This window comes from Macaca mulatta, chromosome 1, assembly GCF_049350105.2.
Source record: "Macaca mulatta isolate MMU2019108-1 chromosome 1, T2T-MMU8v2.0, whole genome shotgun sequence".
Classification (NCBI taxonomy): Eukaryota; Metazoa; Chordata; class Mammalia; order Primates; family Cercopithecidae; genus Macaca; species Macaca mulatta.
The window spans coordinates 188,486-209,967 of NC_133406.1; the positions used below are offsets into that span (position 1 = coordinate 188,486).

The window sequence follows — 21,482 nt, forward strand, 5'->3', positions numbered from 1 at the left end:
TGGAACTTAGGGTATGAAGGTTTCTACTGCAACACAATCTAATCCATGTGACTGATACACCAAGATATGATTATACAATTATTGACATGTTCTTTTGGAGATCTGTGGCTATTAACTCCCATCTCATGCACCAATCAGAGCTGATGGATGTGTTCTTTTTTATTTCTGTCAATATTGACCTTTTCATTAACGAAACCCTTTAACATCGGGTAGCCGTTGTCAGCAGGGAGGTGCAATCCCCTGGGAAGTGTTTTGCTGATTTATGGAGGTGTTTTAGCATGATAACAATTATTATTGGTGGCAGTGGTGATTCGTGACATTTCATGGGCAGGAAATAGGGACGTCAGACCTCCTGTAACTTTGGGAATGGTCTTGAACAACAAAAGATTGTCCCAATCTCTCATAGACTGTAGAACGTCTAGGTGGACAGAAGTTATAATGATTGGGGCTTAGAATCTAAACCAGTTTTACATACAAAGGCAAGGCATTTGGCAACATAGCTTTTGGACTGAATTTTCCAAGAATGCAGCTATCACGTATGTACAGACAGGATTGACTTTTTTTTTTTTTTTCTCTTGTTTACTCTGCACAAGCTGCCAGCAAAGGGTGCATAAGGCAGCTGCAGATGCAGTCACCTGACTCGGTGAGGCGTGTGCCCCAGGCAGTGGTCGGGGGCTGAGCTGAGAACTGATGCCCTCTGCTTCCAGGGTCCTGGGCCATCCCTGTGTGTCTCTGGTGTGTCCGCCTCACGGAGCACTGCTACATGCTGGCCTGGATCAGTCTTACCTGGAGGTAGAAGAGGGCAGCCCGTCCCCCCAGGAAACCCTGAAGTTGGAAGTCCACAGTGACAGCTGAAGCATAACCTGAGACAGTCTCTCAGAGTACAACAGATTGATATATGTAGACCCTGCGGAAAGACTAAATCAAGCTAAGTAATATATCCATTACCTCATACACTTACTATTTATGGTGAGAACATTGGAAACCTACTCTTTTAGCAGTTTTCTTTTCTTTCTTTTTTTTGAGACAGAGCCTCGCTCTGTCGCCCAGGCTGGAGCGCAGTGGCGCACGGTCTCTGCTCGCTGCAAGCTCCGCCTCCCGGGTTAACACCATTCTGCTGCCTCAATCTCCTGAGTAGCTGGGACTACAGGCGCCCACCACCACGCCCAGCTAATTTTTTTTGTATTTTTAGTAGAGATGGGGTTTAACCGTGTTAGCCAGGATGGTCTCGATCTTGTGACCTCGTGATCTGCCCGCCTTGGCCTCCCAAAGTGCTGGGATTACAGGTATGAGCCACTGTACCTGGCCGAATTATGATAATTTATTTAAAATTAAAGACTTTTTTTTTTTTTGAGACCGGACCTCACTCTGTTGCGCAGCCTGGCCACAAACTCCTGGGCTCAAGGGATCCTCCCTCTTCAGCCTCCTGAGTAGCTGGAACTACAGGCACATGCCACTGTGCCTGGACAAGGACTACTTTGTTTTTAGAGCAGTTTTAGGCTCATGGAAAACTTGAGAGGAAGGTACAGAGGTTTCCCATATGCCCCCCACACATGCGTCGTGGTGCATTCCTTACATTGTATCATCATTTTCACCCAAAGTCCGTCGTCTACTTTGGGTTTCAGCCTGGCGCTGTGCATTCTATGGGTGTGAACAAATGTACAAGGATCTGTATCTACTACTATACATTACGTCTCTGCATCCTTCTTAAACTGTCAGCCCTTTAAAGTTGCGGGCTGTGCATTCTTATTCCTGGGGCTCCCCATGTGACTTCTGAATGAGGAGTGACATCTCGGAATGTGTGTATCCCCTCCTCTCCGAGGAGCTAGAAATGTAAAGGTTGTGGGGATAATTGGGAGCACAACTTTGTTGTATAAATGAAGAGTTTGAGGTCCAGAGTGGACCAGTGGTAGTTCCAAGGCTGGATAGTGAGGCAGAGCCTGAACCTGCAGGGAGAATGCCTTTCTTCAGGTTTTCCAGAGCGCCTGTAAATTACTAGAGAGTGGTCCACAGCAAGCCACCGAGTGGCATCCAGGGTGTGGGGCCCGGAGTTTGGCGTGGTGGGGAACAACCAGGTCTTCCCTAGACCACTGCTTTGTGAGAGAGATGCAGGACTGTCCTAATTGCTCTTAGTAAAGGGCTGGGGGTGGGCAGGAGTCACTTCCGCTTGCAGGCATTGGAAAGGGGCATTGCCAGAGGCTGAGCTCACCGCCACCAGGCACAGGGTTAGGCAGGCTTTCTGGTGTCATTCCTGCCCCTCACTCAGCACTGCCCAGAGCCCCTGGCCCCGTCTCCGCTCCACTGCTTGACCTTTGAACGCTGATGTGGTGCTTTTCCTTTTCCTGCCCTGGGAAGACCACATCTTTGAGAAGTTGCCAAGTGGAGATTCAAGTCAGTGGCAAGAAGGAGGGACAGCACCTGGGACCTGTGACTCTCTCCCCACTGGCTTTGCCCAGACAGAGAAATAAAACCAGTGTTCCACACTCCTGCCCTACCCCGGGAGAGACTGATTCTGGTTCTGGGTCTCTGTCCACCCAGCTACAAGAGCCATTGCTTGGCGTGGTGCTGAGAATGGACAAGCCTCCCCTCTCCATCTGTTCCCCGCAGGACTGTGGAGTCTCCCTTCCACCTGTCCTCTCTCTCATTCTGAGAAGGAAGAAGTAGAACTGCGTATCACACCTTACAGCCCCTGGAGTTTATCACTGGTGATGATTTTGTAATTCCTGAGATCTCCCACGTGCTGTTTCATCGCCATTTCACTGATCTTAGTAAACCATCAATGATCCTCTAAATATCTGCATATGGATTTAACAAATTACAATTCCCCAAATGTATACACACCTCTAAATATTTAATTAGAATCCAAAGCCAAATGTATTAGTTTCTAGTTAAATACTTTAATCCCCTTTGCACACAGAGACAACACACACAGTTTTACATGATTCCAAAGCCCAGCCTGCATTGATGTTACCTGGTGGAATGCCTACGTGTCATAGCTGAATTTCTATGCTTCCCTAACTCTGCTTACCTTTAAGAAATAAGATGCTTGCAGTGAAAATTTACCTTTGTAACCAGACCAGCTGAGACCTTTGTGCAAAGAGAAGTCATGTTCAGTTCACACTTTACTTGTTCTCTATTGCAATCATATGTTACCAATTAAAATTTGTACTGACCCTGGCACAGTGGTGCGAGCATATGGTCCCTTGTCAGGTTCATGACTCTGCCAAATGTTATGCTTGGGGTCTGGTTCCACTCACGCTGAGGTCCGAAGGGAGAGGGTGGATGAGCAGATAGCCGCAAGAACACTTGGGGGGCCACAGGCAGGTGAAAGGTAGTTTTATTCAGCAGCTCTCTCATCAGCACCTTACTCACAGTAGCTCTCACACTGTTCGCCCTGTCTCAGCTGCTTAATCCGGCAGCTCCCACACACAGCTGCGTGGCCAGCTCTCCCTTCAGGGTCAGCAGCTTCACTCTTTCTCTCTCTGGGCTAGAGTGAACTAAGCTGTACCCACATCATGGCCAGTGGGCACTGTAGGTTGGTTCCTTTGTCCTTTCTATGTTGTTCCTGACATTTGAATTGAAAATCCCTGCTCGTCAGGATAACAGGTGATTTCAGAGTCTTTATGAATTTTCTTGCCTCAACCCATGGACTCAGCTACTGATATGGCTCCGCTCTTGGCTCTGTGTCCACATTGAAATCTCATCTTGAATTGTAATCCCCATGTGTCAGAGGTGGGGCCTGGTGGGAAATGATTCGATCATGGGGGCAGTTTCCCCATGCTGTTCTCATGATAGTGAGTGAGTTCTCATGAGGGCTGATGGGTTCTCCCCTCGTTTTTCACTCTCTACTGCTACCATGTAGGACATGCCTTGCTTCTCCTTCATCTTCCGTCATGATTGTAAGTTTCCTGAGGCCTCCCCAGCAATGTGAAACTGTGAGTCAATTAAACCTCTTCTCTTCACAAATTACCAGTCTCAGGTGGTTCTTTATAGCAGTGTGAAAACAGAGTAATACAGAAAATTGCTACCAGGACAGTGGGGCACTGCTGTAAAGACACCTGAAAATGTGGAAGCAACTTTGGAACTGGGTAATGGGCAGAGGTTGGAACAGTTTGGAGGACTCAGAAGACAGGAAGATATGAAAAAGTTTGAAACTCCCTAGAAACTTGTGGAATGGCTGTGACCAACCTGCTGAAAGTGATATGGACAACGAGGTCCACGCTGAGGAAGTTTTACGTGGAGATGAGGAACTTATTGGGAACTGGAGTAAAGGTCACTCTTGCTATGCGTCAGCAAAGAGACTGGTGGCATTTTGCCCCTGCTCTGGGGATCTGTGGAACTTTGAATTTGAGAGAGATGATTTAGGGTATCTGGCAGAACAAATTTCTAAGCAGCAAAACGTTCAATATGTAACCTGGCTCTTTCTGAAAGTGTATGCTTATATGCATTCACAAAGAGATTGGTATTAAATGGAAACTTATGTTTAAAAGGGAAGCAAAGTGTACAGATATGGAAAATTTGCAGCACTCATGGAGAAACTCTCCGAGGGCAGTGAGGAAGGGAATGCGGGGTCAGAGCGCCCACACAGAGTTCCTACTGTAGCACTGCCTAGTGGAGCTGTGATGAGAGGGCCACCATCCTCCAGAACCTAGAGATCTGGATAGCTTGCAGATCCAGTGATAGCTTGCACCATGTACCTGGAAAAGGTGCAGCACTCAACACCAGCTGTGAAAGTGGTCACAGGAGCTGTACCGTGCAGAGCCACAGAGGCTACTGAGTGCCTTGAGAGCCCACCCCTTGCATCAGTGTTCCCTAGATGCTTGATTTGGAGGGTCTGAATTGATTTTATCCTCCAAAACCCAGCCCTTGCACTCTTACAAACCCACCTTCTATTAGTCCATTTTTACACTATTATAAAGAAATACCTGAGATAGGGTAATTTATAAAGGAAAGAGGTTTAATTACTCACAGTTCCACATGGTTGGGGAGGCCTCAGGAAATTTACAATCACGGCAGAAGGTGAAGTGGCATGTCTTACATGGTGGCATGAAAGAGAGAGAAATGAAAGTGCCACACACTTTCAAACAACCAGATCTCATGAGAAGTCACTCACTATTAGAACAGCAAGAGGGAAGTACTCACTCTCCCTGCCATATGATTCAATTACCTCCCACCAGGCCCCTCCCCTGACACATGAAGATTACAATTTGAGATGAGATTTTGGTGGGGATGTCTCTGGACATCTAGGAGTTTCCATATATCCTCTGAAATGTAGGTGAAGATCCCGAATCTCAACTCTTACCTTCTGTGCACCCACAGGCCCAACACTACATGGAAACCACCAAGACTTGGGCTTACACCCTCTGAAGTCATGGTCTAAGCTGTATTTTTGCCCCTTTTTGCCATGGATGGAGCTGGAGTGGCTGGGATGCAGGCTGTCAAGTCCGGAGGCTACACAGAACAGCTGGGTCCTAGGCCTGGCCCACAGAATCTTTTTTCCCTCCTAGGCCTTGGGCCTATGATGGGAGGGGCTGCCATGAAGATCTCTGAAATGCCCTTGAGACATTTTTCTCATTTTCTTGGCTGTTAACATTTGGCTTCTTATTACTTACACAAATTTCTGCAGCTGGCTTGGGCTTGAATTCCTCCCCGGAAAATGGGCATTTCCTTTCTACCACATGACCAGGCTGAAAATTTTCCAAACTTTTATGCTCTGCTTCCTTTTAAACAGAAGTTCCAATTTCAGATCATTTCTTTGTGAACACATATGACTATATGCTATTAGGAACATCCAGGTCATGTCTTGAATGTTTTACTGCTTAGAAATTTCTTCTGCCAGATACCCTAAATCATCTCTCTCAGATTCGAAGTTCCACAGATCTCCAGGGCAGGGGCAAAATGCCATGGGTCTCTTTGCTGAAGCACAGCAAGAGTGACCTTTAATCCGGTTCCCAATAAGTTTCTCATCTCCATGTGAGACCTCCTCAGCCTGGACTTCATTGTCCATGTCACTATCAGCATTTTCATCACAACCATTTGACAAGTTTCTAGGAAGTTTCAAACTTTCCCACATCTTCCCATCTTCCTGTCTTCTTCTGTGCCTTCCAAACTGTTCTAACCTCTGTCCATTACCCAGTTCCAAAGTCACCTCCACATTTTCAGGTATCTTTATAGTAGTGCTCCACTCTCCTGGTACCAATTTTCTCAATCAGTCCATTTTCACACTGTCATAATGAAATACCTGAGACTGGGTAATTTATAAAGAAAAGAGTTTAACTGTCTCACAGTTCCACATGGGTAGGGAGGTCTCAGGAAACTTACAATCACAGTGGAAAGTGAAGGAGAAGCAGGGCACATCTTACATGGTGGCAGGAGGGAGAGCGAGAAGAAGGAAGTGCCACACACTGTAGAACAACCAAATAATCACGAGAACTCACTATTATGAGAACGGCAAGGGGGTATCTGCACCATGATACAGTCATTTCCCACCCAGCCCCTCCTCTGACATGTGGGGATTACAATTCGAGATGAGACGGGGGTGAAGATGCAGAGCCAAGCTGTGTCGCATCTCCTCTGTAATAGTCCCTGGGCCTGGAGGGATTGAACAGTTTTAGATTTTTAGAGGTAAAACAAAATATAAATAATTAGCAATGTTTTAAATCAAAATGTCATAAGCCCTGCCTAGTTCTGAGAATGGCAGAAAAGGAAGCTTAAAGGTAATTGAACATTTAAGTTATTTAGTATCAAGACATGGAACAAATTATATTATTTTAGATAAAGGCAAAATTATTAAATGAATCCTAATGATTTTGAACACTGGCCTGTTCCTATGTCTCATAAAAGCTGTTTACTTTGGTTGTCACCTTTGATTGGGTCCAGAGACAAGGCTCTAATGAACTTGAGTTGGGGTGTCAGATACTGGCAGGAGTCAATGTCTCCTTTGGATAAGATATGTGCGCCCATGAGTCAAAGCTGTATAATTTAACAGCACAAGGATTAGTTAATAGCACCTGATAAGGACCTTTTTAAGGGGTTGGAGATAGTGATACTGGAGTCCACGACCTGACTGGAAGCTGCAAAAAGATCTTGTAATCTTATGGTGTTTAATTTATATAGCTTTGGGCAAAAGGTCAGACACAATTCTGGATTCAGTTTTAAAGACGTCTGTCAAAGATGTTAAAATACTCAAAGGATTTGATTAAAACAGAATCACAGGTCATTGTAAAATAATACTCATTTAACCAAAGTGATCATCAGAAGACATTAAAGGCAATATAAAAGGTTGCAATGGATATAAAAACCTTAACCCTTTTAGATTTGTTTTTTCTAGGCAGTTGAAAACCCAATAAAGACAACATAGCTTGCTTAGCCAACATAGTGAAATCCCATCTCTACAAAAAATACACAAATACCCAGGTATAGTGGCACGCTCCTGCAGTCACAGCTACTTGGGAAGCTGAGGTGGGAAGATTGCTTGAGCCTGGGAGGTCGAGGCTGCAGTGAGCCGAGATTGTGCCACTGCACTTCAGCCTGGTAGACAGAGTGAGACCCTGTCTCAAAAACAAACAAACAAACAAATAAGCCAACAAAAAAGCATCATAGGAATTATTTTGACAAAACATAACATGCTGTTCTCCTTATGGGAAACCCATTAGATAACCTGGAAGTTAAACCTGATGAAAGAAATTACTTCAATTTAATCGGGAAGAATGTGTTCAAGGTTATGAATATAACAAGGAATTACATAATTCTTAGTAACTGTATGACAAGTGTCCTGATCACATTGCAAAATTTAGACATATCAAGAAAAGCCCAGAGCACAGAATCAAGTTATACTGGAGGAAAATATTGCTTTTCTGGTCCTTTAAGATAAAACATTTTAGCATTAGGCCACAACAATAGTTATAAGTGGAGGAAAAAAGTTACGGGAGCTGATGAAAAAGGTAAAGGAGAGTTTTAGGCCTTCGTTTGAAGCCTTCTCAAGGGGAGAACAAGCTGAAAGCAGTGAGACACAGCAAAAGTTGAAGCTCTGAGATATGAGTCTGAGGAATTAAAAAAAGAGGTTATAAAGTTAAAAAGAAACATTTTGTAATTCATTAAGAGCAAATGAGTACCTTAAGAAAACCTTGTTGTAACATAGGGGACTAATGCTAGAGAGATTATTATAAATAATTCCCTTTTAGTTATAGTCAACTTAATCACATACAAAATTCCTTTTGTAAATTCTCCTTCATAAACCTTATTACAACTTAAATAGGCTGTCACATGCTTAGACCGTCTGACTTGTCTTACGTTTCTCTCTTTCCTAAACAATCAGCTATTTTACTTTAGGGCAAAAAATTATCATACAAGATTTTCTTTCCATATAAAATTATTTTTGGCTGGGTGCGATAGCTCACACCTGTAATCCCAGCACTTTGGGAGGCTGAGGTGGGTGGATCACCTGAGGTCAGGAGTTCGAGACCAGCTTGGCAAACATGGTGAAACCCCGTCTCTACTAAAAATACAAAAATTACCCAGGCATGGTGGCGGGCGCCTGTAGTCCCAGCTACTCGGTAGGCTGAGGCAGAGAATCGCTTGAACCCCGGAGGCGGAGGTTTCAGTGAGCTGAGATCACACCACTGCACTCCAGCCTGGGTGACAGAGTGAAACTCTATCTAAAATAAAATTATTTTATTCATGACATTTTTCATCAAAAATATACCTTGAAGTGGGCAGGTCAGGTAGTGGGGGTGTGATGGCTATGAGTGGGCCAAGGTGGGGGGGTTCCGCCAGGCAGAGGGAGTGAGACTCCAGGCCATGAGGGAGTTGGAGGGGCGCCCTGCGCCCTGAGTGGACGATGGCAGATGAATAAGGACCAATTGTAGAGCTGAGTTAAAGAAAAATGCCAAAATCTTCAGAAAATAAGGAATCTGCCAAAGAAGAGAAAATCAGTGACATTCTAGTTTCTGAAGGAGCTCCAAGACGTGTATGATTTCAAGGCTTTGCAAAGATTTTCATTGGCTGTCTTGCAGCCATTACTAGTGGTATGATATATGATCTCTACTTATACCATGAACAGAAATTCTCACTTTCCAGCAGGCAGGAGCTTGACCGGGAAATTACACTTCAGGGTGACAGTGGCATTTATCACTCATAAAGATGTGCTAACATCACCTTCATTTGGAAGAGGTGTTTATGAACTGACACACAATAACAAAACTGTATCTCTGAATAGCATAAATGCAGTGTAGCAAATGTTTCTATATCTAAGGAAAGAGACCACTATTTCTCCTGCTGCCTCCTCCCTGTACCTTGCCTAGTTCACAAGACAGGAGGAAAGAGAGAAAGCAAAAAGTTAGAAAGAAACAAAAGTAAGATAAATAGCCAGACAACCTTGGCACCACCACCCGGCCCTAGGAGTTAAAAAAAAAGTAATAATAATAACATCAACCCCTGACCTAAACTACTTGTGTTATCTGTAAATTCCAGACACTGTATGAAAAAAGTGTTGTAAAACTTTCTGTTCTGTTAGCTGATGCATGTAGGCCCCAGTCACGTTTCCCATGCTTGCTGGATTTATCACAACCCTTTCACATAGACCCCTTTAAGTCGTAAGCCTTTTAAAAGGCCAAGTATTTCTTTTTCGGGGAGCTCGGCTCTTAAGACGGGAGTCTGCGGACGCTCCGGGCCGAATAAAAAACCTCTTCTTTCCTTAATCTGGTGTCTGAGGAGCTTTTTCTGCGGCTTGTGCTGCTACGTTTCTTGGTTCCCTGACCGGGAAGTGAGGTGATAAACGGACAGCGGAGGCAGCCCCTTAGGCAGCTTAGGCCTGCCCTGTGGAGCATCCCTGCAGGGGACTCCGGCCAGCTTGAGCGATGCGGATCCTGAGAGCGCTCCCGGGTAGGCATTTGCCCCGGTGGAGGCATTTACCTCCTCAGAGCAGTGCACAGCAGGTCCCCATGGAGGATCCACCCAGTGGCTGAACACCGGGAAGGAACCGGCACTTTAAGTCCGGACGTCTGAAACTTGGTAAGACTGGTCTTTGGAACTCGCCCACTCCATTTGAGTGGAAGCGTGGCCTGATCACCCATGGCGTGCCTGTACCGGCACTTTGGTTTTTGTTTTTGACTTGACTTGAATTAATTGCTTGATACTTTGGTTTTAGTTTTCGTTTTGACTTGACTTGAATTGTTTGATAAACAGGGGTGCCTTTATTGGCACTTTGGTTTTGGTTCTGATTTTGACTTGGCTTAAATTGCTTGACGAACAGGTGTGTCTTTAACAACACTTTGGTTTTAGTTTTGATTTTGATTTAGTGTGAATGAGATGAGTGAGTGACTTTTTACCCTTTCCTTTTTGTAGTGTGAATGTTGTTTCATCTCAAGAGAAAAAGAGGTCAGACACAAAGTAAGCCCACTCCGCTAGGAACTGTGTTAAAAAAAATTCAAAAAGAAAAAGGGAAAGTCATCAAATCATCAAAACTTACTCTATTAAAATGCATGTTACAGAACCTTAAGAAAGGTTTTGCAGGAGATTATAGAGTTAAGTTAACCCCTCAGAGGTTAAGATCTCTGTGTGAATTAGAACTGCCCTCTTTTGGTGTTGGATGGCCCACTGAAGGAGCTATAGACAAGGAACAATTGGCCATGTATTTAAGGTGGTGACAGAGGTTGGAGGACAGCCAGTATACCTAGATCAAATCCCTTTATATTGACTCATGGTTAAATAGAATATAGACAAAACTGGCATAAATTTAGCCCTGTTTAACAGCTTATTGCAAAAAAGCCAAAAGTAAAAGTAAGAGCAACTTTGCCAGCAGACACAGAGTTAAAAAAGGGAGTCCCAGAAACAGCAAAAGAAGCCAGTTTTGCAGGAGCCACCAGAGATCATAGAAATTCTTTCTCCATGTGTCCCAGCCTACCCCGCTTTACCGAGGCCAACAGACCCCTCAGAAACTAGATTCAGGAGCTAACATGCCCCAGATCTCACCTCGAAGGGGAGGATTAGAGCCTCGAGAGGCCAAGGAAGGAAGTCAAGATAGTCAAGTGCCCGTCTCAGATCTGGTCTTGCTCGAGCTACGTAAATGCCTCTCAGGGAGATATGAGGACCTGTCTATTATAATGACCAGGCCCACATCTTGGGGGACAACAGACCTTCATCTATCAGCCCTTTTCAACCATTGATCTACTAAACTGGAAACACCCTGAACCCGCCCCCTTGCTCCCGGCAGCTAGAGCCCTGTCGACATGACTGTGTAGAGGTGTTGGACTCCAGTTTACTCCGGCAGACCTGGCCTCCGGGACCAGCCTTGGGCATCAGTAGACCAGGAGCTATTCGTGGACGGGAACAGCTTCATCAACCCACAAGGAGAGAGATGTGCAGAGCATGCGGTGGTAACCCTGGACACTGTCGTTAAGCTGAGCTCATTGCTTTAATTTGGGCCTTAGAGCTCAGTGAAGGTAAGACTGTAAACATCTACACTGACTCTCGGTATAATGCCTGTTTAACCCTCCAAGTGCATAAAAAATTATATAAAGAAAAGGGCTTGTTAAACTCTAGGAAAAAGAGGAAAAAACACCCAGAGAATGCAACTCAGCTTCAGCGTTTGCAGAGGTACCGAGAAGCACTTCTGCAGAGGCTGAGAGTTGTTAGAAAAAAGCAAGTAACAGAAAAAAGATTTCAGGAATCCTTCAAGGAGCTGACAAGAGCCTAAGACAGTTTTTATAAGAGACTCTATAAAGCATTCTGGCTTTACATGTCATTTAACCCTGAGGCTGCTGAAAATCAGTATCTAGTGAAACTTCACTTGTAAAGCAAGTCCAGGGTAACATCAAGCAGAAACTGCGGGCACGAACGCCACCTAGCCTATAAAAGTGGCCACCAAGGCGTATGTTAACTGTGACCAAGGAACAAAACTGGGAAAAAGCAAAAGAAAAAGAAAGAGTAAAAGTCAGTGTGAAAAAAAAGAGAATCAAAAGAAAACAGGAGAGACAGCAGTGCAGGAGCAAAAACGCCAACATTTAGCAACGGCTCTTAGAAAAAGAAAATTAGCAATGTGAGAGGACGTGGACGTGGATGTCAATGTGAAAGAAGTCAAGTCAGGCAAGGATTCAAGAGCCGGACAAGGGTAGAGAGAGATTAATGTGCGAGATGCAAAAAGAAAGGACACTAGAAGGGTAAGTGTTCAAAAGGCAATAAAGGAAATGGCCAAGGCCGCAAGACGAAGAGGCCATCGGCCAAGGGCTGCCGCACCTTGGAGGAACCAAATACTGATCTGTTCAGGCTGACAGGAGCTGAAGAATGTAAAGACTAGGGCAGACTACGCACCTTCTCATTAGGCTCCCAGGAGCCCATGGTCACATTAGAAGTTAAAAGCAGCAAGATTCTGCTGTATCTGGATTCCAGTTTCTCACGGAAGGCTAAGCTACTACATAGAGTTACACAGCGGGGGCAGAGGGCGGGGGGAAGAACCCCTCCTCTAAGGAACTTAAACAGGAGAAAGAGCCGTACCTCGTGAAAACTTACTTACAGACTACAGAACTGCCCCGTGCTGGAGGCTATCGGTACCTGCTAGTGCTTGTTTGCACCTTTTCAGGTTAAGTTAAAGTTTTCCCCACCAGGACAGAAAAAGTACAAGAAGTGACTAAAGTACTGTTAAAAGACATTATCCCCAGGTTTAGACTACCTCTAACTTTAAAGTCAGACAATAGGCCAGCATTTATAGCTGAAATTGTGCAAGATTTAACAAGACCATTAAAAATAAAATAGAAGTTACACACAGCCTATCGGCCACAAAGTTCAGGAAAAGGTGGAACGCATGAACTGGACACTCGAGCAGCTACTGAAAAAAAATATTGCCAGAAAATTCATTTATGATAAAATCGGGTTTTTGCCTATGGTCCTCCTCTGAGTCGGGGGCACCCCCACCAAACAAACTAGGTATTTGCCCTATAAGATTTTGTTTGGTTGGCCATCCCCAAATCATCAGTCAGATTAAAGGTGACCTCCAGAAACTAAAGGAATTAACCTTAAAAAAGCAAATGCAGGCTTTAAAAATAGCCATATAAAGTGTTCATAATTAAATAAATGGAAATGCCTATAAGCCTGACACCCCTTTAAACCTAGTGACTCTGTTTAAAGTAAAATCTAATTTTTCTAGGACCCATATAGGATGGGCCCTGTACTGTAACCTTGTCCACTCCCACTGCTGTTAAAGTTGCAGGTGTTGTGTCTTGGATCCACCAGTCAGCGAACACCGGCAGCTCAGGACAAGTGGACCAGCCAGCAGGACGCAGATCATCCAACCCGGCTGATCCTGAGATGAGACCAAGCTGCTGCCGAGGACGACAGCCCTGCTCTGGTCACTCCGGAGGCTGACCAGTCTACGCACGGCCGAAGCTTGAGGAGACAACAAGCCCCGTTCTAGTCACACACCAGCAGCTGACCAGTCTACGCATGGCCGAAGCTTGAGGACTCATCAAGCAAGTCAATGTAGTTAAAAATCTTAAGACCAACAGTTTTCCTGTAATACTCACTGTTTTTCTATTCTGTCGCTGTATTCAACCTTTTTCCCAGGTAAGGACCTCTTTTGTCCTTGCTGGATATGAATATACTGTACATTGTTTTGCTACTGTTACCCCCCCATAACCACGCTAGAAGAAACACCTATGTAAGGTGTCCCCACTGCACACATACTACTTGGCAAACCCAGACCCATCCAGCCCAGCAATAATTCCGAGTCTTACAGTCATTCTTTAAACATATAAACCAGAAGTTACCAGAACCTCCTCCTTTAGGAAAAAAAAAAAAAAGGAAAAAAACCTATTTGCTCAGTTGGCTGAAAACATTGCTGGCAGCCTGGATGTCTCTTCATGTCACGTTTATAAAAAGGCTAACGTAAGATACCAATGGCCTTGAGAAGCAAAAGAGTTAATGCCTGAAGATAACTTTACTTTAACTGACTCTTTCCCCAAACAGACAGCCCAAGTTCACGCATCTGGCTCTTAAAAACTTCTGTTATTAAAAAAAACCTGTGTTACTCACTAAGAAAAAGCTTTTAAGACCCAGTGAAAAACTAACCTGCTTAGGACATGACAAAGTTGATACATGTGCCTGTGCAGGTTTAACACAGGTTTGATCCTAGGTCTTCATTTAGAAAACAGTTTCCAGCTATAAAGAATTTAAAGCCCTCATTATAAGTATATTAGTGGTAATAGAAACTTGCTTGCTGCTCCCCTGTGTATTACGCTTGCTCCTTTAAATGATAAAAGGTTTTGTAGCTACCATGGGGTCCTCAGAAAACTTCAGCCCAAGTGTATTACATAAAACACTATCGCTCTGTCTCGCAAAGAGATTCAGAAAGTAAAAATAAAAGTGAGAACTCCCACTAATTAGTGACAATTCTCAAAGAGGGGGGATAAGGAAGGAGACCACTACTACTCCTGCTGCCCTACCCCCCACCGACCTTGCCTAGTTCACTAGACTAGTTAGAAAAGTTAGAAAGAAACAAAAGTAAGATAAATAGCCAGACAACCTTGGCACCACCACCCGGCCCTAAGAGTTAAAGTAAGTAATAATAATAACATCGACATGTGACTTAAACTACTTGTGTTATCTGTAAATCCCAGACACTGTGTGAAAAAAGCACTGTAAAACTTTTTGTTCTGTTAGCTGATGCATGTAGTCCCCAGCCACGTTTCCCACACTGCTGGATTTCTCACGACCCTTTCACGTGGACCCCTTAACGTCGTAAACCTTTACAAAGGCCAATATTTCTTTCTCGGGAGCTCGGCTCTTAAGACGTGGGTCTGGCGACGCTCCCAGCTGAATAGAAAACCTCTTCCTTCTTTAATCTGGGGTCTGAGGAGCTTTGTCTGCAGTTCGACCTGCTGCATATCCAGAACTCATTGCCAGTGTTTTATATCAAGCCACTGGTAGCAATGAGATTACTGAGGTGGAGTATTTCTCTATTGGCATTGTTTTTGGAGTGTAAGGAATATATGTTGTTGCTTTATTTGTTACAAGTTGGCTTATGAATGGAATGTGGCTAGCAGGAATGCTCACTGTTGCATGGGTTATTATTAACAGGGTAGACATAATACAACAAGAACTGAATACTCCATTCCTTTAAGAGAAAACTGGGCACTGCCATGTTTTGCCTGCCAAGTTACTGGGCTTCCAGGCTATGAAAAAGCAACTTAAATACTTATGGAGAGAGGTTCTCTACTTGTCGATGAGTGCTTCCATTTACACATTTATGATGATGGGGGTACAGCCACTATCCCGTTTCTTCCAGCAATATCTCTGTTCCTGCTAGATATCTTTTCACTGGAGCAAAGTGATGAGGTTTCTGAAGTTTATAAAATCTATGTATTTTCTCTCTTCCTGGGATGTTTACTGCAGCTAGAGAATCAAGCTTTCTTGGTATCTTGTTTATTAACTTTGGTAGCAGTCTCAATGCTTACTAAGTGCCTTTGGCTAAATCTAAAGAAAGGAACTTTTGTAGCTAAAATAATGAAAGTGATTAATTTTCACTTGGTGTGTACTCTAACAGTGACATTGTATGTTATAATGAAGATGTTTGTCCTACAGAAAGAAAATGGGCTCATGCTGAAATTCCTTGAAGTTAAGTTTGGACCAAATATGGCCAAGAAGTTTACAATGAATTGGCTCCTCTGTTAAGAATCTCTGCAGGCGGGCGGGCACGGTGGCTCACGCCTGTAATCCCAGCACTTTGGGAGGCCGGGGCGGGCGGATCATGAGGTCAGGAGATTGAGACCATCCTGGTTAACACAGTGAAACCCTGTTTCTACTAAAAATACAAAAACTAGCCGGGCATGGTGGCGGGCGCCTGTAGTCCCAGCTACTCGGGAGGCAGGAGAATGGTGTGAACCCAGGAGGCAGAGCTTGCAGTCAGCCAAGATCACACCACTGCACTCCAGCCTAGGTGACTCTCCAGCCTAGGAGAGACTCCATCTCAAAAAAAAAAAAAAAAAAAAAAAAAAAAAAAAAAAAAATCAACACTGTGATGTCCTCCCAATCTTGAAAAATAACTGAACCTTAATTTCACAGACTGAAGTAGAATGCAATTTTTTTCTACCTGCTCAGAATCTTTTGCAGATCAAATGTGGACATTTGAAATACTGCTGCTGCTTCTCCTTACCTCTGTTACTGGATCCAGAGTTCTGTGGGAAACAGAAGATGAACATCACCGTCCTTTGATAAAATGTGGTATCAACCACTCTGCAATATTCCAGATGGGTATCTTCTTTACTATTACCTGGTCTTGAGGATTTTACTGATTGCAACATTTCCCCCTAAGTCTTCATTCTATTATAATATTGATCTTGAATTTGATTATGTTCAAGGTCAGAATACATTTCTCAAACATAATTTTGTAAATATTTAATGTGATATAATTATATCATAGAAGGAAAGAATTATTTCTACCTTCAAGCAAGTTTCTGAAAATGTTTCACGATTTATAACAACTGAAGTTTTACAACAAAAGACTAATTTAAATGTTAGCTGAAAATACGTGACATTTAAATTAAAATCAAAATTACATAAAGGAAAGTAAGTGATTTTTAAGGATATACATAAGGATATATGCAGAATTTTCAGGATGCTCTTCTCATCATCTGCTGCTTATCTGAGTTACTTTCTTGGTAATATACAGTGAATGATATTATTGTATTTTTTATGACTAGTAAATGATTAGTTTTTTCACTTATGCCTATTAATTTGATACCAATTTAATCATGATAAAACAACTGTTACCTATTTTATATGTATATAACATTCTGATTTCCATGGGTGATTGTGGAACAGGTGGTATTTGGTTACATGAGTTCATTCTTTTTTTTTTTTTTTTGAGACAGAGTTTCACTTTTGTTGCCCAGATTGGAGTGCAATGGCTCGATCTCGGCTCACCACAACCTCCGCTTCCCGGGTTCAAGCGATTCTCCTGCCTCAGCCTCCTAAGTAGCTGGGATTACAAGCATGGGCCACCCTGCCTGGCTAATTTTTTTTGCATTTTTAGTAGAGATGGGGTTTCTCCTTGTTGGTAAGGCTGGTCTCAAACTCCTGATCTCAGGTGATCCACCCTCCTCAGCCTCCCAAAGTGCTGGGATTACAGGTGTGAGCCACCACACCTGGCCATATGAAGACATTCTTTAGTGGCGATTTGTGAGATTTTGGTGCACCCATCACCTGAGCAGTATACCCTGCACCCAATTTGTAGTCTTTTATCCCTCACCCCTTTCTACCCTTTTCCTGAGTCCCCAAAGTCCATTGTATCATTCTTATGTCTTTGCATCCTCATAGCTTAGCTCCCACTTATGAGTGAGAACATACAATATTTGGTTTTCCATTCCTGAGTTACTTCACTTAGAATAATAGTCTCTAATCTCATTAAGGTGGCTGCAAATGCTATTAATTTATTTGTTTTTAAGGCTGAGTAGTATTCCATTGTGTGTGTATCTATATATATATATAATTTTCTTTATGGACTTATTGATTGATGGGCATTTTGGTTGGTTCCACATTTTTGCAATTGTGAATTGTGCTGTTATAAACATATGTGTGCAAGTATCTTTTTTGCATAATAACAAATAATAATTTTTTTGTATAATAATAAATAATAAATAACTTCTTTTCCTCTAGCAAAGTAGTGGGATTGCTGGATCAGGCAGTAGTTGTACTTTTAGTTCTTTAAGGAATCTCCACACTGGTTTCCATAGTGGTTGTACTAGTTTACATTCCCACCAGCAGGGTAGAAGTGTTCCCTGTTCAGTGCATCTACATCAACATCTATTATTTTTTAATTTTTTGATTATGACCATTCTTGCAGGAGTAAGGTGGTATTGCCTTGTGGTTTTGATTTGCATTTCCCTGATCATTAGCGATGTTGAGCATTTTTTCATGTTTGTTGGCCATTTGTATATCTTCTGTTGAGAATTGTCTATCTGTGTCCTTAGCCCACTTTTTGATGGGATTGTTTGTGTCTTCCTTGCTGATTTGTTTGAGTCCATTGTAGATTCTGGATATTAGTCCCTTGTTGGATGTATAGATTGTGAAAATTTTCCCCCACTCTGTGGGTTGTCTGTTAACTCTGCTGATTATTTCTTTGTCTGTGCAGAAGCTTTTTAGTTTAATTAAGTCCCATGTATTTATCTTTGTTTTTGTTGCATTTGCTTTTGGGTTCTTGGTCATGAAGTCTTTGCCTAAACCAAAGTCTAGAAGGGGTTTTATGATATTATCTCCTAGAATCTTTATGGTTTCAGGTCTTAGATGTAAGTCCTTCATCCGTCTTGAGTTGATTTTTGTATAAGATGAGAGATGAGGATCCCATCTCATTCTTCTATATGTGGCTTGTCAATTATCCCAGCACTATTCATTGGATAAGGTGTCCTTTCCCCACTTTGTGTTTTTGTTTGCTTTGTCAAAGATCAGTTGGCTGTAAATATTTGGCTTTATTTCTTGGTTCTTTGTTCTGTTCCATCGGCCTAGACACTTATTTTTTATACCAGTACCATGCTGTTTTGGTGACTATGTCCTTACACTATAGTTTGAAGTTGGGTAAAGTGATGCCTCCAGATTTGTTCTTTTTGTTTAGTCTTGCTTTGGCTATGCAGGCTCTTTTTTCGTCCTATATGAATTTTAGGATTTTTTTTTTTAGTTCTGTGAAGAATGATGGTGGCATTTTGATGAGAATTGCATTGAATTTGTAGATTGCTTTTGGCAGTATGGTCATTTTCACAACATTGATTCTACCCATTCATGAGCATGGGATGTGTTTCCATTTGTTTGTGTCATCTATGATTTCTTTCAGCAATGTTTTGTAGTTTTCCTTGTAGAGGTCTTTCATGTCCTTGGTTAGGTATATTCCTAAGTATTTAATTTTTTTTTGTAGCTATTGTGAAAGAGATTGAGTTCTTGATTTGATTCTCAGCTTGGTCACTGTTGGTGTATAGCAGAGCTAATGATTTGTGTACATTTTGTATCCTGAAACTTTACTGAATTCATTTACCAGTTCTAGGAGTTTTTTGCATGAGTCTATATGCCTTTCTGGGTATACAATCATACCAGACACAAACAGCAACAGGTTGACTTCTTCTTTACCAATTTGGATGCCCTTTATTTATTTCTCTTGTCTGATTCCTCTGGCTAGGATTTCTAGTACTATGTTGAATAGGCATGGTGAGAGTGAGCATCCTTCTTTTGTTGTAGTTCTCATGGGGAATGCTTTCAACTTTTCCCTGTTCAGTGTGATGTTGTCTGTGGGTTTGTCATAGATGGCTTTTCTTACCTTAACGTATGTCCCTTCTATGTAGATTTTGCTGAGGGTATTAATCATAAAGGGATGTTGGATTTTGTCGAATGCTTTTTCTGCATCTATTGGTATGATTATGTGATTTTTGTTTTTAATTCTGTTTATGTGGTGTATCACATTTATTGACTTACATATGTTAAACCATCCTTGCATCCCTGGTATGAAACCCACTTGATCGTGATGGATTATCTTTTTGATTTGCTTTTGGATTTGCTTAGCTAGTATTTTGTTGAGGATTTTTGCATCTATGTTCATCAGGGATATTGGTCTGTAGTTTTCTTTTTCAGTTACATCCTTTACTAGTTTCGGTATTAGGGTGATACTGGCTTCATAGAATGATTTAGGGAGGATTCCATCTTTCTCTACCATTTGTAATAGTGTCAACAGGATTGGTACCAATTATTTATTTATTTATTCGAGACAGAGTCTTGCTCTGTCACCTGGGCTGGAGTGCAGTGGCACAATTTTGGCTCACTGCAACCTCCATCCCCTGGGTGCAAGCAACTCTCTTGCCTCAGCCTCCCTAATAGCTGGAATTACAGGTGTGCGCTAAAATGCCCAGCTAATTTTTGTGCTTTTAGTAGAGACGGGGTTTCACCATGTTGGCTAGCTGGTCTTGAACTCCTGGCCTCAAGTGATCCACTCCCCTTGGCCTCCCAAAGTGCCATGATTAGAGGTGTGAGCCACTGTGCCCGCCTCTTCTTTTAATGTCTGATAGCATTTAGCTGTGAGTTTATCTGGTCCTGGACTTCTTTTTATTGGCATTTTTTTAAAAAGAATTACCATTTCAATCTCTCTGCTTGTTATTGGTCTGTTCAAATATTCTATTTCTTTCTGGTTTAATCTAGGAGGGTTGTATATTTCCAAGAATTTATTTATCTCTTCTAGGTTTTCTAGTTTATGCATGTAAAGATGTTCATAGTAGCCTTGAATGGTCTTTTGTATTTCTGTGGTATCAGTTGTAATATCTCCTGTTTTGTTTCTAATTGAGCTTATTTAGATCCTCTGTTTTCTTTTTTTGGTTAATCTCACTGGTGGTCTATCAATTTTATTTATCTTTTCAAAGAACCAGCTTTTTGTTTCACTTGTCTTGCTACCAAATTGGCATATAAGTAAACGAGTACTCATAAATTAAGTCTAAACAGTTTTCAAGTTCATGTGAATCTTTGATAAATAAAACTAGCTTCAAAAATTATTATTAAAATAATAAAAATGTCTTTAGAGTCATCAGCATATATTTCTGTCTAAATCAATAAATTTTATATTGACCTCTGTGGTTATTAGGGAAATAACTTTAGATAATGACTAACTTTATATAATACCTTGGTTTTCAAGAGTAATCTAAATTGTTAAAAAATAAATTAATTAAATACATGTAAATGAGATAAATACCTATAAGTGGACATTTTGTGTAATGTAAAATCTTAACATTATTTTAAATTAAATAACAAATGCTTATTGAATGTCTGGGTCATTTCCAATGTAAATAATTATTATATGAGAAAACAGGGTTCTGAAATTGTGAAATAATTTTATGTACAAAATGCTAATATCTGACATACAGTTCAGATTTCTTGCTTCTCGTTTTCACTAAAATTTAAGATTACTAGAAATAAAAATTCTAATCTAATATATAATTCTGTAAATTGCATTTTATAAAAAATAATTTTGTGTAATTTGGAAGTCATTTTAAAGTCATTTACTTAAAAAGGTAAAAAGAAACCAGAAGTGGGGAAGAGAGATGTGAAGAAATATATATATATGCTTGTAAATTAAGTCTAATCATACTGCTATGATTATTCATGCACAAGTTTTTGTATAAACAGTTGTTTTCATTCAATTATATTAGGTATATACCTAGGTGTGGATTTGCTGTGTCATTGGTAACTCTCAGAGGAACTGCCAAACTGTTTCCACGGTTTTGCACCATTTTACACTCCTACCAGTAATGTATGAAGGTTCCAGTTTCTCCATATCCTGACACTTGCAATTTTCCTTTCTTCCTTCTCTTTCTTTCTCTGTCTCTTTTTCTTTCTTTCTTTTTGATTTTATTCGTGTTAGTGGGCATGAAGTGTATCTAATTGTGGTAGAAGTGTGTTCTGAGGCTGCACCTCACCTGAGACCATTGCCCTGTGCAGTCACTGATATGAGCTCACAGAACAATGAT

The 21,482-nt window shown here is 41.8% G+C and overlaps 1 pseudogene; it reads left to right on the plus strand.

Moving 5' to 3' along the window:
• Window positions 1–8,839: 8,839 nt before the first annotated feature.
• LOC100427511 (putative C-mannosyltransferase DPY19L4 pseudogene) lies at window positions 8,840–16,203 on the plus strand (annotated as a pseudogene).
• The last annotated feature ends 5,279 nt before the right edge of the window (window positions 16,204–21,482 follow it).